The following is a 19,666-nucleotide window of genomic DNA, read 5'->3' as shown; positions in this document are numbered from 1 at the left end:
GCCCCCTCCCCTCAAATAAAATATCCGTAATTTTGATTAAGTTATTTTCAGTTTAAACAAAACATGTTTTTGAACAATTATGAAGCGTTTATTTTGGATGTTGGTGTCAAATTTATGCCTGAGAGAGAGAGAGAGAGAGATGGGGCCAATTATGCATCATTTTAAAAGCAGAAAGTAAGAGGCTAATTTATTTATCCATAATTCAGGTGAAGTTTATTCAGTTTTAAATTATTATTTTTAACAAATATGAAGAGGTTCATTTGGATTCTGAAGTTGAGTTTTGTACTTTAGGAAAATAACATTCTTTTGATTGATATATTTTGTTTTTCAGTCAATCGAATTTTAAGAATGTGCCAATTAGCCTAATACGCGTGACCGAACCATCCCACCCTTCTCTCTGAACTATCACCTCTGGCGGGGAAGGTTCGGACGATTTAGCAACTTGACTTTCGATAATTATAGCTCAGAACTGATAATAGTTGAGGGTTTGATATAATCAGGATGAAGACCCAAATGATGAGGCAACATTTTAAAATAAAATAAATAAACATGAACATTTGGAAATATTAAAAAAAAAAAAGTTTCTGAACCATCACCACTCTCCCCTATACAAAGTAGCCGATCAGACATAAACTACTTCCAATTACGCTTGTTGTGTCAGCACCCCACCCCCGAAATAGGAGGTTCTGCTATACAGTAACTATCAACTTTTTTTTTTTTTTAGCATATTAGTAAGTAGTACGAAAATTACATTAAAGCTATTATTTATGGTCATCATTGCAAGATATGCATTACTGCCACCCGATATAAAAGAATCTTTAGTAACACTATCCACTAATAAGTGCTGTTTCAGTAGTCATTACCTTTCTGATTACCATGCCCACCATTCCGTCCCAGGAGCCATCTGGCAACTTCACTCCAAATGTTCCCACTTGAGGTTGTACATAAGTGTACCTGGCGAAAATATAATAGTTACAGTCAGGTAAATCTTGCTTTTTCCACTACAGTAATATGCAAAAATTTTTGGAAGTGATACCGATTTCAAGTAAAGATCAATCCCAATTATTTACAGAGTAATCTGTAAACACATTGAATTACCTTCCACGTAACTATGGATCATTGTTCAATTTCAGTGTCACTGATGATTATACGTACATGAAATCAGTATAATTATTTACCCTATTTCTTTCATTTTAAAAATATACAGATAAGTGGAGCTGATGGAATATGATTGAATATAATTATTAGAGCCAGTATATGCTAAAAAGAAAATTGAAGATGTAAACTTCGATTAATGTTAAATGATTCAATATTGATTTAAAATTTTGTTTGCTGATAGCCGATGCATGTTATGCAAAAATAAGGAAACCCCAGCTGACAGCTTCACAAAGGGGGGTTGACGTTTGCGATAACTATTAAGCACTCTATTACTTCAATGTTATAACTAAAACGGCAATTGACAAACACATATAAACTCGAACATCAACGCTGGGGTTCATAGGAAAATGACTAAGACACTGGGGTAAAATACTGAAGTAAATTACACGGGGAAAACTAACACCAAGTCACAGGGTAAAATAAAATACTGGGGGGGGAGGGGGGAACAGGGGAATTCACCAATTCATAGGGTAATTTTACTTATACTGTAGTAAATGGTTACGATGGGGGGAGGAAAAGCCAGACACTACTTACATCAACGGTTTACAGTCTCCATGTATCAGAACTCTGGGGAAGCAACTCAGGCTCAGAACATACCTTAGTTCAAGGTGGGGGGTAGGGGTGCAGGACGAGTGTTTGGTTCACACAGAGGGGGGAGGGGGAAGGAACTAACTCGCCACGCGTTCGTTCGTTTACAGATTCCCTGCACCTATAGTGCAGGCCGGGCCATACATTAGCCCGGTCAGTGAGGTATGGGCTGATTAAAAAATAGTAATGTGGAAGACAGGGCCTGCGGATTGCCCAGCACACACGCCCTGTCTCTTGGCTAGCTTTGTGGTGTGTGTGCTCGCCACGCATTTTCTGACTGCTTATATGCGATCGAGGGAATTACGTAATATGATGCAAAAGTGTGGTCATCCTTAATAATATTACATGGTGAAATGGTGCAGGGTGGTCAGAGGGAAACATGCCATGGTGTAATAGTTGGAAAAACTACGTAACTTCCAGTAATATACTTGAAAACTACATTAGAGTATAATAATAACATTATATGAACACTAATTTCAATGATAATTCACGTGGGAGCGGGAAGAGTAAAAAAAAAAAAAAAAGGCATAAAAATACAAAGCACACTGGCCCCCATCCAAATCTTAAACCATTGCAGTCATTGTCCCAGTGGAAATAAATGACTCTTGGGAAAAAATTACACAATACAGCAATCTTTATACACAGGGCAGACATTATTTGTTTGCAGAATACGTGCTAGGTGGACCTCCCTGATCCTCCACAGGTCAAACACTACCAATCGTATAGAAGAAAATGGCCACGTAGTTGCCATACACGCAGACAAATCACACCCACAAACAGATGTGCTATTGAACTTTCCTCTGGAACCTATCACGTGCAGAGTAATATTTAATAACACATACGCCTGTAGAGCAAAAGAGAGAGGGAGGCTAACAAATTAAGAAGTTCTTGAAGGGTTTGGTGTTCAGGCGGATGCAATGTAGTGAATTACAAGAAGCAACCAGTGTGGTGTGACACTGTGTACCAAATGGAGAGTGAGAGATTGGCTAGGAGAGTATATGTGAGTTCGAGGCGGAAAGGTGCAAGTGGGACGCGAGATAAGGACGAGGTGGGGAGGTAAATTATCGAGAGTGGAGTGTATTGGGGGAACAGTAACCTAGTTGCATAAGAAAGGGCGACATGGATGCGATTTGTTCGTGGGCATCAACTCCGGAATTAAGTCGGCTGGCTATGGATAAGTAGAAGACAGCCTCTCATGCTAGTTTTTACAAAGATCAGTTCAGAATTTTTGTTCCAAATTGATGACATGTTAGTGCATTATAAGTCATCTGCTGGTTAAAATTTTGTATATTATGTTAATAAGAGTCAATCATTATATGTGACTTTTTTCACACTTACGTAAAATTCAGTCCTTTGGCTAAGTATTCCACAACGTTGTTCACAGCTCCCTCGAACTCTAGCCGTCTACCGTCTGGAGCCATTGGGTCGTTCACCCAAAATATCTCGTTATTAGGGAGACTCTCGATGGCAACTACGAGGTTGGGTGCTACCAGGAACCTGTGTATTGCAAAAATTATTGTTAATACGAGTATATTAGGAGTTCTGTAATCCCCTGCTTTGTCTGTCTGTCTGTCTGTCTGTGTCTGTCTGTCTGTCCGTTGTGTCTGTCTGTCTGTCTGTCTGTCTCTCTCTCTCTCTCTCTCTCTCTCTCTCTCTCAGAAAGAAAGAGAGCTTGATGGTAATGTCACAGATCTACAAATTCTACTCTTGTCTCAATAAATATTCCTAAGACTCTATGAACAGATCGAGAAAGCAATTACACAATGAATACCCATTACATCCCCAAAGTCGTGAAATAAAGAGGCGGAAAACGAAATTACCTCATTAATTTTGAATCCCTCTTTGAACTTTGACTCAGTTAAGTGCAAAGCTTTCATGTGTATTAAAAACGAGACTCACAGTGGTTACAGAATATTAGCTCAGAAAGTAAGATAACTCGAGCTTTGTGTGTACGGCAGACATTGTTGAAACTGATCGATGTTGAAACCTGCATTACCCGATACGCTTTGTTTAAATCACGTCCATAACTTTTCTCAGTCCTCCCTGGCATTTTTTTATCATGAAGTCTTGAAAAAAACTAAATTATTCGTCAAAAAACATCAGGTGCTTAATCTTCTATGTTCATTAAAAAATCAGTGTTTATACTATTCACTTTGACCAAACAATTCAGCTTCACCTTCCATCATTCTATCACAACTTTCCAAAAATGATTGTATGTGCTTTTTCTTCACTTCACTTTTCTGTAACTCCCAAACAAGTCCCCCATACTCCACTCCTTTTAATTGTGCCCCGAAGCTTATAACAACTGTTTCACTCTCAATGAAGTTTTTACCACCTCTAACGCTATATTTTTTCTTCGTGCATGCTTACTTTGAAAATTTGTTTGGGAAGAGAGGAAGGTGAGAGAGAAGAGTGATTCCTCCTTGTTTGGTCCAGGTTGCCACTCGCAGAAGTTTTGACCCTGGAGGAGAGTAAGGCAGTTGCACCAGCATGCTAACCCTGTGACAGAGAGATAACAGACAGAACAATTATTACTTCATTTAACCAGCCGCCAACTAAAATTAATACTGAGTACTACTACTACTGCTACTACTACTACTACTACTACTACTACTACTACTATTATTACATTTTTATGCAAGGAAGAAGGAACCAAAATCTAGAAGCCGTTAAGGTTGCTTCTTCCAAGAAAAACAAAAACAAGATAACATGGTCAAATTCAATATCAGTCAATTTCGAGAAGCCTGGACACTGTGCGTTGGAGATCATGGGCAGTAGTAAATACAGACAGAGGAACAGTTCCAGAGATTACTTGTTGCAATCAGGAATGACTGCGAGGAACGGTCATGTTCTGCATTAGAGAGCTGGACAGAAAAGGGATGAGAGTTCGTTACTACTACTACTACTATTACTACTACTAAATAATAATAATAATAATAATAATAATAATAATTACTATTAATAATAATAATAATAATAATAATAATAACAACAACAATAATAATAATAATAATATAATGATAATAATAATAATAATAATAATAATAATAATAATAATAATAATAATAATAAAATAATAATAATAATAATAATAATAATAATAATAATAACAATAATAATAATAATAATAATAATAATAATAATAATAATAATAATAATAATAATAATCACTTACCTATATATTTATTATGTAGCCACAATAAGGAAGCTTCGCCATGACTGTTTATGGTACTGACTGTCTTTGTAAGCCTGGGTACATTTTACATTTCCACTCCATCCTTCCATCTCATCCTTGGTCGTCTCCTCCCTCTCTTCCCTTCAACTTCACTCATACTCCACCCGTTAGTCTCTCGCATTCCATCCTCACCAAGCGGCCAAATTACCTCAGTGTATTTCTCCTAACACTTTCTATCACATCCACATTCACACCACAACACTTCTTCACGTCATCATTTGTCAGTCCGTCTGTCCGTGTAATCCCACATGCTCCTCTCCAATATATACCTCGTTTCCACTGCTCTCACTCTTGACTTGTGTCCTTTCAACGAGGTCCAAGCTTCACTTCCGTACAATAGAGGTGATATCACAGTACTATCATGCAGTGACTTTTTTACTTCCAAGATCACTTCCCTATCTGTTATCACAGCTTTCAAAGAACGAGCAAGCTTCCTTCCTTGTTGTACCCTTTTCAGGCACTTCTTCCTATAAACTTCCATCCTTACTTATCACACCACCCAAGTAGTTAAATGCACTCACATTTTCCATTTCCTCATCATCCACCCTAACTCTACAATCAGTGACTTTCATTTCTCTTGAAGACCACAATTTTACTGTTCTTTATATTCATCTTTTGCGTCCCTTTCTTACACACTCTCCCAGACTCATTCACCAAACCCTGCAGTTCCCTTTCGTCTTCACTTAACAATATCGTATCATCTGCAAACTACAGAACACTAGGTTTCCAAACGCGTCCCTCTCTCATTAAGTCCACTCCAACATCCACTGCCCTACCTTGTGCCTCTTTTATAACTCCATCCATATACAGACTGAACAAACATGGAGACATGACACATCCCTGTTTCAATCCAATCTTCAGATAGAAAAAATCACTCGGTTCACCATCCACATGCACTGCCGCCTTAACTTCCTCATACATACTCTTCATGGCATTAAGCAGCTTCCCATTTACTCAATATGTTTTTAATATTTTTCATATTCCTTGTCCATCTACTCAATCACAAGCTTTCCCCAAATGCATAAAGGCCATATTCATCCTCATTTCCTTCTCTAGAAAGTTTTCCATTAAATACTTTAGGATGAATATCTTATCTATACAATCTGTTCCATTCCGACAACCTTCCTGTTCTCCAAATAATTCCTTTGTTAATTCCCTAATCTGTCAGTTAGTATCCTACCATATACTTCTTTTACACTAAGGAGACAAAATGTCCTTATGATTACTACACACTTCTTCCCCCCCCCCTCGTTTCCATTATGCAGGATAATAATTACCTGATTTCCAGTCTCCCCAGACTGTACCTTCCTTCCACACCAGTGTACATATCTTCCATATCCATTCGGCTACTATCTCTCCTCCGTGCTTCAGCAATTCACCACACAGTTCGTCAATTCCTGGGGCTTTCCCCATTTTACCTTCGCTGCTTCCAGTACTTCCATGCAGCTGACTTCTTCCTCCCTTCTCAACACCCTTCTTCTCCCAACCATTCCCCTAGCACTTATACTAACTTTACGTTCATTCACAGTGTTAAGAATTCCTTTATTGTTCTCTACATCCCTCACCTTTTCTCCCTTCTCCACTATCAATCTATCATTGTTATCTTTCACTCCCCTACTACCTTCTTTATCACCCTGTCTAATTCTCTTTACCTCCTTGCAGAACGTTTTCTTGTATTTCCTTCACTTTACACTCAAATTACTTCCAAATTCCTCATCACTCTCTTACTCTCTCTTACTAAACTTTTCATCGCTCTCATCATCTCTACATATACGAATAACTCTCTATTCCTTCTCTCAACTTCCTGCATCCATCTGTTTCTCTTCCACTCACTATGAGCTTCTTCTTTTGCGCCACAACTTGTCTCACCTCTTCATTCCATGCTCTTCCTTGCACCCTCTCGTCTTCTCTTCATCCCACACACCTTGTTGCGTGCTGCAAAAATTTCTTCTGTGAATGTCTTGCACACATCTTCCACCTCCCCCATCTTCTCCAAATCATATTTACCCAATCGCCCCTCCACTTCTCTCTTATATTCTGTCTTTTTTTCATCGTCTCCTTATATGGACTACTTTCTCCTGCCCTTTTTTCCTTCTATTCGTTCATCGGATTTTTACCTTGACCTTCACCACCACCTAGCGGTGGTCAGAAAGTCCACTCCCTCAACCTCTGTATGCTCTCGTATCCATTGCATACCTTCTGGTTCCGTCATCCACACACACATAATCAAACAACATTGCCTTCCATTCATTCAGTTTACCAACGACCCTTCACATTATTGACCATGTATACCTCTGGATCATTTTGTGCCAAGAGAGAGTATTGCTATCACCAACCCCCTCCCTGCACAAATATTCACAAGAGCACTACCATTCTCACCCACTTCTGCAGTCTCACCCCGTTCACTAACTACTGCATTAGCATTGACATTCCCTACATTTCCATTCTTATCCCCAATCGAAAACACTCTCTCACTCCTCTCAAATTATTTCATGCACGCTTCCACAATTACACAGATTCTTCCTGCGCATTCGGTGAAAACACCCAACCCTGATGTGTGCATGCTAGTTAGAACTAAAAGTAGTAGTAGTAGTAGTAGTAGTAGCAGTAGTAGTAGTGGTGGTGGTGGTAGTAGTAGTAGTAGTAGTAGTTGTTGTTGTTGTTGTTGTTGTTGTTGTTGCTGTTGTTGTAGTGTTCTGAATGGTGGAGTGAGAGGACGCGTGCCAGGCGGTCAGTGATATCGCCTCGAAATCATAGTAAAAATGATTGTGGGTTCTTAGAAATTGATACCCACTCCATCATAAAGTGGACATCGATTCATATGTGATTTTTTTTTTTTTTAACATCAGCATAAAACGCTTGGAACTGTGAAAAAGTTTTAAAATTATGGTGTGAGGGTGAGGAAAGGTGATGGGTGTGTGTACGTGTGTAGGGATGGATAGCAAGCGAGATGTTGACGTGGAAGGTTATCTGGACTGCTGTCAACACCATACATTATATCATCAGCCACCCGGGACCCAGCAACACATGTGAACTGCCCGCACACCCACATTATAGGTATCCCCACCCTCATTTACAAAATAAGTCTCTCTCTGAAGCCTTTTCTTTCAATTGTTAACTTTGTCCAAAAATAACAAGGAGACGTGGGATGCCTGTCACACACCTCTTGCACACTCCAATATCCTTGGAGCACTAACTCCATTTCTGTAACACATCAGCTGTTACCATAAACTGAATATTACCCAGTGATTATTATCATACACACCACTTAATCATACGATTTATAAACATCGTGTCAAGCAGTAAATATGACAACTACCACTAACTATTCAACAACCTCCTACATACACACCAACAGCATGGCCAGGTGGTATAAAAGTTTAGCATACAAAAACATTAAGGTAGGAAATCTTACACACACCTTAGATGACACTGTAATTTAAACATATATATATACAGACACACACTCATTGATTGTTCGTAAATTATTATAAGACATATTTTAGATAAAATTTCATCATACATATATGGTCAGTCACAGTAGATAAGTCGATGATATAATAATATACAGCACAATAATAATTAGAGCATTTATTTTAATATATTATAATAAATATAATTTTAATCTAAATAAATTTAATCATACCACCCTATTTTTAAATACGGTATTATTATTATATACAGTATTAATAAGGGTAATTTTAATATAAATTCAATATAATAGGGCTAATATAAACTCCATAATATTACAGACTAGAACTACTTACTCAACCGTCACAAAATTTTCAATCACTATCTTGTAATTATAACCAATACTAAATGCACCTTGGTAAGCCAATGTGCCTTACTAAACCAAGGTGCCTTTACCTTACCATCATAACACATCACAACCACACATCACACATCACCTGCCACAACACCAGCACACACACACCGTCCCAGCACCACACACTTCACTCTCACCCCTTTACCATAACGTCTGAAGACCCAGTATCATTAAATAACACACACACACACACACACACACACACACACACACACACACACACTGTCGCTACACCACACAGCACTCTCACCCCTATACCGTAACGCCTGAAGGCCTGGTATCACTAAACAAGGCTCCACAATATTGCACCACACCCATTGACCAGCTCTTTAACTCTTTAACCCACCCCGTCCCGGAGACGTGAATTCACGTCCTCACATGATGTGCACTCATATTTCGGAGACGTAAATTAATGCAGCAACATTGCAAGGTCCCTAATTTGCACAATTTTCAATTTTCGCGAGTGATTTTTGGCATGTATACACGGGACACCTTCCTCTACAAGATGCCAGGCAGGGACAATGCCTTACCCAGCATGACCTCCTCCCCCCCCTGCATGCCCTTTTCTCAGCAATTCACCTGTTATCAGTGACCTGGCCAGTAAAGCCATGTCATGCTACGGTACGAAATTCAGGGCCAGAGTGATTCCCCAATCGATGACAATGTGGAGGACAAACATTAGAGGAAGAAGCAGTCAGAAATGATGATCAGGTAATGTGGCAAAAAAAGGTCAGGAATGGTGATGAGTTAGTGAGTGAAACAATGCTTATATTGCCTATATTACCGTTTGAAAACCAATATACTCTCGTACTACATATAAATTCGTACCAAATAAATAAATAAATACCGTTTATGAGTGGTGTAGAATAGTTATCCTTCCATAGAGCTCGTTTTCTTTGCAGCCAGCCTGATAGAAAACCCTGTAAGGTATGGAGGTACTCCTACCTGGATCGAGTATTTTAAACCTCAGGTGAGCGATTTCTCTATGAATTTTCGATGTTTCTCACCAAAAGCGGATGTTTGAGCAAAAAAAAAAAAAAAAAAAAAAAAAAAAGGTCCAAAAATGTCGGGACTGGGGTGTACCACTGCCCAGAAAACGTCGGGATGGGGCGGGTTAAAAAAGAAGCGTTGTTTTACATCATTTCGAACTCTAAATACATATCAGTATCAGTTCAGCTGATTATTAGTATAAGACATACTAATTAGATATTAAATGATATGCAAAAAAAGAGAGAAAAAAAAACTGCCTCATAAATTCATCACATTATATGCAGAAATAGAAGTAAAACAAACACATTTTTTCCATTTATATCAAATCTAAATTTAAAAATCAATAGTAAAACAGTAGTTCTAGCAACATTAGATTAAATTCTCGTTTAAGAACACTACAAAAAGCAGCTATAATTATTAATACTATACCACAGTATAAAAACTTTAACACCATTGCCATGCCACAGAATTGTCAATGCTCCAGTAGGCAGCATAAGTGCAACAGGTGCTCATGTGCAACAAACAGGTCTCCGTGTACATACTGTAGGCTGGGACCTTTCTGGATGAATGTGTTAAGAAAATCATACCCCACCAGAAGCGGCACTTGACCGCTTCCATCTTGGTAGGCAACAGAATGGTGGCATGGAAATTAATGAGGCGGTCACTGACAATTTACACGATCACACGGATATGAGTGGTGGTGAAAGACCTAGTGGTGAAGTGAGGGATAGGGACAGACTCCAAGATGCAAGGGATATGGAAATGCGGGTTGGGTTAAATCACCATGGGGAAGAGAACAGTAGTGAAGCTGGGGATGAGGAACATTAAGAGGTTTATGACAAAAATGAAACTCAGGATGATGACCACCATAGAGGAGTGCATGAAAGAGGGAATCATCCAGGTATTATACACCGTCCCCAGAAAAGTAGTGATACAAACAATGAGGAAACAGAACAGCTTCCGAAGTCTATGCCAGGTCATCCCACATACTGGATGGGCAAATCAAGAGAAAATGCAGTAACCTGGATGAACAAAACATATAATGAAAATGTTGGATGGTCGTCAAGTAACCTTTTCGAACCTCCCAAATGCAGTGCTACAACTGACATGATGAAGGAAATTACTCGCCTAATAGCAAATTTAAAAAATAACTCACCCGCTGCCTCATTCTCTCTTAAAGTCCTTACACTGATACCACTTGTCTTCCTCAACAAGACCTGCCCAAGAGCAATCATTGCAGAAAATATTAAGGCCATCCAAAGGCGGTTGAAACATGGAAAAAAGGAGACATTGATAACCTACTTGTGGAAGCAAGGGCCTTGCAGATGAGAACAAGCAACCAAGGCAGAAGAAATCAGATCACCAACGATGTGGCAAGGATTTTTGGCATCAGGATGAGGCATGGGAAGGTCTCGATGGGAGACAGCCCTAGCATGGAATCAATATGGACGGTGGGTATTAGCACCGAAGTGGTGATATGTGGAGATGTAGGAGGACTACTGGGCCCCAAGGAGGATTACTGGGACTTGGGAATAGGCCCTGAAGCCTTTGCCCAGAGTCGGACACGTTGTATATATATATATATATATATATATATATATATATATAATTAAGCATTCCAATATTTTTCTTTCCTTTCATATCACATAACTGAAGAGGAATGGGGTAGGGGTAATGGTGATCTATCACAGATCTGCCGGGGGTAACGATACCAAAAAGTTTGAGAACCATTGATCTAGAGCAATTCTGACATGCTCTCCTTATCCCAGATACTTCTGCAGTACAACATGGCACTGCTGAAGGTTTCCTTATATATATATATATATATATATATATATATATATATATATATATATATATATAAGGAAACCTTCAGCAGTTCCATGTTGTACTGCAGAAGTAACTGGGATAAGGAGAGCATGTCAGAATTGCTCTAGATCAATGGTTCTCAAACTTTTTGGTATCGTTACCCCCGGCAGAGCTGTGATAGATCACCATTACCCCTACCCCATTCCTCTTCAGTTATGTGATATGAAAGGAAAGAAAAATATTGGAATGCTTAATTTTTTATGCATTTTATATGTAAGAAATTAATTTTACTTAAGAAATAAAGAATTTAGACATTATTCCTTTGACAAAAAATTAAAATTAAAGCATTGTTCCTTTTATTACAAAATGGAGTTAAAGCATTATTTCTTTGGTAATTAATAAAAAATAGACATTATTGCTGCATATTAATGGGAAACATGGTATTATTTGTCCTTTAATAATATATCAATGCGAGGGTCTAAGAGGACAGTGTACATCGCATATCAGCATCTGCGTCTTTCACCTGGTTCCTGGCTTTGGTTTTAATACAAACTAAAGCATAATTATGATAAATATTAGTTTATTTACTTCTGTATTATTTATTTATTTATTTATGCATTTATTTATTATTATTATTTATCAATTTACTCCAAAGAACTAATACTTTTACGAAGTGCCTTGTTACCCCCAGAAATGGCTTCATTACCCCCACGGGGGTAATTACCCCCAGTTTGAGAACCACTGCTCTAGATTATTTATGTATGTGCATTCTTAGTGAAGAAAAGGACATCTTATGCCACTGCCTAATATTTGCGTTGCTGCTGTTCTTCGCAAGGTGAGGAGTTACGACGAGTAGCTAAATCTGGCATGAGCATGTCACTATTTTACCTATCTGAATGGTCGATGATGTTTCTGTGATTAATATATTATTTTATATTCCGTAGGTAACTGTGGTTAAGTGAAACAATCATCGTCATCATCATCATCATCATCTAATCCTGCGTTTCCCCATGAGAAGCGTAGGAGCAAGGGTCTAGGCAGGCTGGTCCTGGCATTTAAAATGAGAGTTACCAGCCTCACTCATCCCTGAATGGCATTACTCCTACGTGTGCAATAAACCCCAACCATCCCTTGGATATAAATCTGCCCAGGCACAATCCGACTGGAGCGCCTTAATTACCCACTAAACCACCAGGCACCATAATCTGGGTACATAGTTACCACCCAGTGTAGTAAATGGTTTCCTGGTGTACAGGAAACCATTTGGCTTTTCACTTAGCGTAGAGCCACCCGTAGATAGAAGGAAGAGGAAAGAATGACGGAAAGAAAGACAGAAGAGGAAGGCAGGGAAGAAGGAAAGAAGAGAGGAACGGGCAGTCATCCGAGAGCAGCACTACATCGAGTGAGTGGATGGAGAGCTCCCCCACATACCACTAACAACCTACACTTAGCTGGGAGAAATCTGTCTCCAAATTTTCAAAACATATTATCACCCTTGCCAGTAGACACCCATGATTATGATCTTTACCTTGTATTATGAGAAAAGCTGTGAAAAGGAGAACAGGATAAAGAATACCAAAAACGAACCTACAATAAATGGCGACTGAAACGGGCGGGGTGGGGGAAATAGGAACTTCCTCCTTTGTTTTTATTAGTTCCTACAATGAGACAGGGTAAAGAAGGGGATGGGGGATTGAGTTATCCTCGTACCCTGAAGGTTGGGCCTATATATGTGCGTGAATGTAGTACGATTGAGACTAAAAGGGAGGAGATTGGAATAATGTTTGTGAGAAGAAGGTTGGATGTGTTAGCTTTGAGTGAAACAAAGATGAAAGGGAAACGTGAGTCTAAGTTTGGAAGTGTGAATGGAAGGTTGTCAGGTGTTGACAGAGGATGGGCGACAGAAGGTGTGGCCTTGTTAGTGAGCCCGGAAGTGCAGCAGTGTGTGACTGAATGGAAGGAGGTGTCATCGAGACTAATGCGTGAAAGCGAAAGTAGGACGTCAGTTGTCGATATTTGTGACTGCATATGGACCTGGCAGTGAAAGGGAAGCGGAAGAGAGGGAGTCTTTCTGGAATGATGTCGATGAGTGTCTGCAGAGTTTTGGAGCAAATGTGAACGTGGTAATGATGCGAGATCTGAATGCTAGAGTGGGAAATGTAGCAATTGAAGGTTTAGCTGGTATGCATGGTGTGCTTGGAAGTAATGAAAATGAGGAACGAATGATAGGGATGTGTATGGAGCAAGACAAGATAATTGGAATTTCCTTGTTTGAGAAGAAAGATGTTTATAAGTATACATGAATGAGAGAGGAGGGTGGAAGGGTTGTTGACAGAACATTAGACTATGTGGCTGTGTCTAAGAATGTAAGAGGAAGATTGTTGGATGTGAGAGTTTTGAGATGGGAGGGTGGAAGTATGTCTGACCACTACCTGATGGGAGGGAAAGTTGAGGGTAGGTATGAGGTGGGTTTGAGCAAGGAGACTTAGGTGTGGCAGGGAGGTTTTGATAATGGGTGAGTTGGATGAAAGAGAGAAAATGATAGCGTATCAGAAGTTGAAAGATGAGTGGAACACAGTGAAAGATCAGGAAAATGTCAGTGTGACGGAGGAATGGCAGCTGTTTTAGAGTGTTGTGGTGGGACATGTGGAAGAGGTGTGTAGTGTTTGACAAGTGGGAGGTGGTGTATGAAAGTTAAGTGAATGGTGGTGCGAGGAAATAAGTGCGGCTCTGGCTGAGAAGAAACGTGCATGTGAAATGGCTGCAGAGGAAAGATGAGGTGTCAAATGAGAGATATAAGTTAAAGAAGAATAGGGCGAGAAGGGCTGTGCATCATGCTAAAGTGGCAGCAGATGAGAGGTGGGTTAGGCAGTTGGCTGAGAATTCCAACAGAATAAGAAAATGTCTTGGAAGGAGGTGAAAAGGGTGTGGAAGGGGGAGTCTGGGAAGCAAGAGCAAGTAAAAGTGATTATGGATGGATGTGAATTGAGATGGATGCAGTAAGGAAGAGATGGGCGGAATATTTTTAAAGATTGTCAAATATTGAGGAGAATTGGGAGGCTGAGATTGTGGCTGATGGAAGGGCACATGTTGGGAGAACTGAACCACTCTTTGATCACTAAGGAGTGAGTGCAGGAGGCAGTAAAGAAGATGAAAGCACAGAAAGCTGCAGGTATGGATGGGTGTGCTGTGGAATGTCGGAAAGGTGGTGGAACGACTACTGCTGAGTGGTTAGGAAGGTTGCTGAATGTGTGTTTTGTGTGTGGTATGGTGCTGATTGGCTGGGCAAGTGCTTGTTTGGTTCCATTGTATAAAAGTAAGGATGATAAGTATGAATGTACTAGCTTTATAAGTATATGTTTGTTGAGTGTTGTAGGTAAGATGTATGGTAGAGTGTTAATAAAGAGAGTTGGAGAGGGTAGACAAGGAGTGATTGCTGATGAGCAGTGTGGCTTTAGGAGAGGAAGGGGATGCGTGGATCAGGCATTTTTTGTGAGAGTGGTGTGCGAAAAGTATTTGGCAGAAGGTAAGGATGTGTATTGGGCGTTCTTGAATTTAGAGAAAGCATATAATAGAAGTGATAGGGAGGCTTTGTGGACTGTTTTGAGATTATATTGACTTGATAGTAGGTTGTTAAAAGAAGTAAAAAGTTTTTATTTAAATAGTAGAGCTTATGTAAGAATGGGAAATACTGTGAGTGATTGGTTTCCAGTGGGAGTGGGGCTGTGACAAGGATGTGTGATGTCGCCTTGGTTGTTTGATATTTATATGGATCGTGTTGTAAAGGAGGTAAATGAGAGAGTGTTAGATGGAGGGTTGAGTCTGGTAAATGCTGATGTTAGAGAGTGGAATCTGAATCAACTGCTGTTTGCGGGTGATACTGCACCGGTGGCTGATTCAGAGGAGAGATCGAGACAGTTGGTAGAATAGTTTGGAACGGTGTGTGAAAGGAGGAAATTGAGAGTAAATGAGAATAAGGGAAAAGTGATGAAGTGTATGAGGTTGGTAGATGGTAGGAGGATGAATATAGTTTTGAATGGTGAGTTTCTTGAGGAGGTAGAATGTTTAAAGTATTTAGGGTCAAATGTTACTGTGGATGGAAGATTAGATATAGAAGTGAAGTTTAGAATGAATGAAATAGGAAAGGTGCTGGAGGAATGAAAAGGGTATTTAGATGCCATTTGCTTAGAATGGATGGAAAGAAAAGGCTGTATGAGGGTGTAGTGGTACCGACTGCTTTATATGGGGCTGAAACATGGAATATGGTTGTAGCAGAGAGGAAAAGCTTAAATGTAATGGAGATGAGGTGTCTAAGGAGTATGTTTGGAGTGACACATATGGATCAAGTGAGAAATGATGAAGTGCGATGGCAAACTGGAGTTACGTAGGAGATGGCTGATCGAGTCGAACAGAGAGTGTTGCGATGGAGAGAATGGATGAAATGTGACTTGTGAAAAATATGACTGGATCGGATATGAGAGGTGTAAGGGTGAGAGGAAGACCACAAATAGGACGGATGGACAGTGTGAAGCGAGTGTTAGATGCAAGAGGGATGTCTGTAGAACAAAGAAGTGTGTCTGAACGTGATAGGGATGATTGGAGAGAAACTGTGAATTAATAAATGGTGACGCGGCCCTGAGGGGATATTCTCCCCATTTGGGCTGATCAGCTGATCAGGTCAGGTATGGGTAAGGGGATGGGTCCATTATGATGTGGCAGGGGTAAATCAGCTCTGCTGTCAGGCCCTGCTGCAGATATTGCTGATTGTACTGCACAGTTGACCCTTGGGTGGTGTCTTCTGGTAAGGATCTGTCCCTTCTCTCCTTGGGGTTAAGATACAAGTAAATGTATGTTTGTGAATGAGTAAATTTGGTGTATGTCATCCTGTCTCAGTTACCCCCTTTTCTTTGGGGGGAGCAGCCTAGGTATATAGATAGACAGGTATTATTTTCTTGCTGTGTCACTGTCTACCTCGGATAGCAGTTTGTATCTCTTGGGTGTGTATGGAAAAGAGAGATTGTAGAAGGATGTACTGGTGTTGGCATGTCTCACGTCGCGTAAGACAGCCAGTATAACCAGTCATAAATTTCCGTAGGAAGCGAACTCCAAAATCTGAGTTGTTTATTTGAATCATTGGCGAATGATAGAGAGGGGAGGTGGGCCAGCACGTAGTGTGGGTGGAGGTGGAGGGGCTGGCAGGGATTGGAGTCTGAGGGATGACTAACATGAGGCAAAATATTGTATTCCTAGTTTCAAGGATCATATACAGCTGCAGTTCCTGCTCGAATATTTAATATCGGGTCCAGCCATACATTGTCAGTAACCCCATTCAGCTTGCTACATGCCAGCACAACATGGCCTGCCTTGCTCACACCTTACCACTGTGAAACCAATTTGCTACCTTGAAACCAACTCTAATCCACCCTATCCCTAGCCGCCTCCCCAACAGTTACTATTGTAAAAGAATGTGCAGTTCTACCTTACATCCCATACTGCTTTTGCGTGAATAGTGCCCACAGTCCCCCAGACTAAGCAGTATGTTGGTTTAGTTTTATTTACCTACTGGTAATATAGCAGATAATGTTTCAACATTTCTGACCATGTAAGGATTAATATCATATATTATAATGGTACTTGGACCTGATGCCCACAATGTGATTAATCTTCAACCTCTATAATACCTTCCATTTTTAAAACAACCTCATAAAGCCCCAAAACTGTTTACACACAGTCAGTAATGGCATAGACGGGGATATGATAGACACAGCAACACTGTTAGAGGCAGTGCTTCTTGTAATGCCTAGTGAGGTAGTCTCTGCACTGCAGCCGGTCAGGCAGCTGCTGTACACTGCAACTCCGTTTCACAGAAGGCAATACTTGGCCATATCTCGCCAGGTGGCCGTAAACTACATCCTCCTCAAACTGCCTCAGGGATGTACTGGTCTGTGTTACAACCTTGTACAGAATGAAGGCATTCAGTACACAAATGTTACATTCATGTAAGAATGTCTTCTTGTACCACTAACAGTATCGCTTGGACAGTCGATGGTGCTAATCTGCATGTCAGATTTATCGACGAGTCGTATGTTGGCGTTATAGTCAATAATGGCATCAGGCTTGAAGACAGTCTACCAACTTACCGTCATGGACTATGGAGAGGACATTTACCTTTCTCTTATCATGCCAGTGAACAGCAAGGAGTTTACCTGATTTCAAGGTCCTGCACTCCACCTTCTTGGTGCCCTTGGGAATGGATGGCCAATGATTCCTCTTTGTACGGACAGCGCCACACAATCCAATTTTGTGTTCTTGCAGGTATTTTGCAAGAGTTGGCGCCATGTAGTAATTACTGGTGAACAAGATGTGGTTGCCACTGAAGAACCTGTCCATGAGCTTCTTCACGACTGAGTCAGAGAAGCCATGGGGGTCATCCTTCGATAACTTTGTATCACCCATTGTATACACAATAAAATCTAACACATACCCAGTCTTGCAATCACACCAAACAAAAAACGTAATTCCAAAACGACGTCTTTTTGAGGGAATGTACTGTATGAAGGCAAGATGTCCCCTGAACAGAACAAGTGACTCATTAAGAACAACATTCTGGAATGGCCTGAAATATGATCTAAATTTCTCTTTCATCATTTCCAGAATCGAGCGAATTTTCCATAGCCTAGCGTTCAGATCTGGGCCCATATTGGTGAGAATGCAGGTACCTGAGATGCCGAGGTACGTGTCCCGTGGCATATACTTACTAAACATTGTTGTCACAGTGATGTCATCCAGTAGCCAATAATCATGAATATTATGTTTTTTTGATGTGAGGCATCAACACTGTCAGTGCTAGCCAAACATACATCTCGTTAGCATTCATCACTGTCCATTGTTTCATCTTTGCTGCAGAATTCCCTAAATGCATTTATTTCCTTTACAATGAATTCCATTACTGTTGTCATAAAAATGAAAAAATCAACAAGGGTGGATGATGGATTGCACAGGAATTCTGGCTGCACACCTGCATTTGTGTCACCAAACAAAGGTACACTGGGCTGAAACCCCTTCCCTTCCTCCCAGGCAAATGTTTCCAACATACCAACCCTTGGTCCCTGCCTTGTCTGACATGCATGCGGCCTGCCCTGTGCCCTGTCTCAGTTCTGTGGTGGAGAGTACACCTAATACTCACTAGATGAGACAAGTGATGCTGGTGGTGATAGTGATGATGCTGGTGACGGTGATTGTGGTGGTGATGGCGATGGTGAAATTCGGAGACAGGCCTGTGCCTGCCGTCCATAAACTGATATTTGCCATGCATCTGCACCTGCATACCCCCAACATACTTGGCTGTGGTAATGAGGCAGGGTTGTGATGCAAGGCATTTGGTGAGGCAGGTCAGAGTGGTGAGGCATGTAGTGAGGCAGGCTGGTGTGACAAGGCACATGGAGAGGCACGTAAAGATGCAGGATGTGTGGAAGAGGCTAGTGTTGTGGTAGAATGTGTGGAAATTTCCATGGTAGGCCATGAGTCACGCATTGGTGTGAGGCTCAGCCTGCGGTGTTTCCTCCTCCCGCCATCCTCCACCTCCTCCCTTTCTTCACTCTCTACCTCCTCTTCCATCTTCTCCACTGTGCAAATATCCTCCTCTGCAGGATCATCAATATCATTTGACCCTTTTCCATCATTAGAAAAGGCTGATGATTGTGTAGAGGGAAGAGATCGCCCCACAGTGGAGAACTCACGGTCACCCTTCTCATCTGATGTGAACATTTCCACACTCAGCGTGGCAAGATCACTTTCGTCAAAGGAGGAGTCATGTTCCCCACTTGTTATTGGCAATAATGGCAGGTCCAGTTCTCTCACTATTGCACTGTCACTGAGAACTTTCCTTTTTGGGCCTTTAGTCATCATTGGTGTTGAAGTCGGCAGCTGCAGGTGCTCAGCCAAGGATCCAGATATAGGGAAAAAATTTTGCATTGGTCTATCCATGACAGAGGTACACAGGCAACTGGATTGTGACTGAGATGTGTGCCAGACGGTTGCCAGTGGCTGTGTGTGGTGGA

The sequence above is a fragment of the Coenobita brevimanus genome, chromosome 40, assembly GCF_032717465.1.
Source record: "Coenobita brevimanus isolate Jiangsu-jjx chromosome 40, ASM3271746v2, whole genome shotgun sequence".
Classification (NCBI taxonomy): Eukaryota; Metazoa; Arthropoda; class Malacostraca; order Decapoda; family Coenobitidae; genus Coenobita; species Coenobita brevimanus.
Note: the sequence above shows the minus strand (reverse complement) of the source record.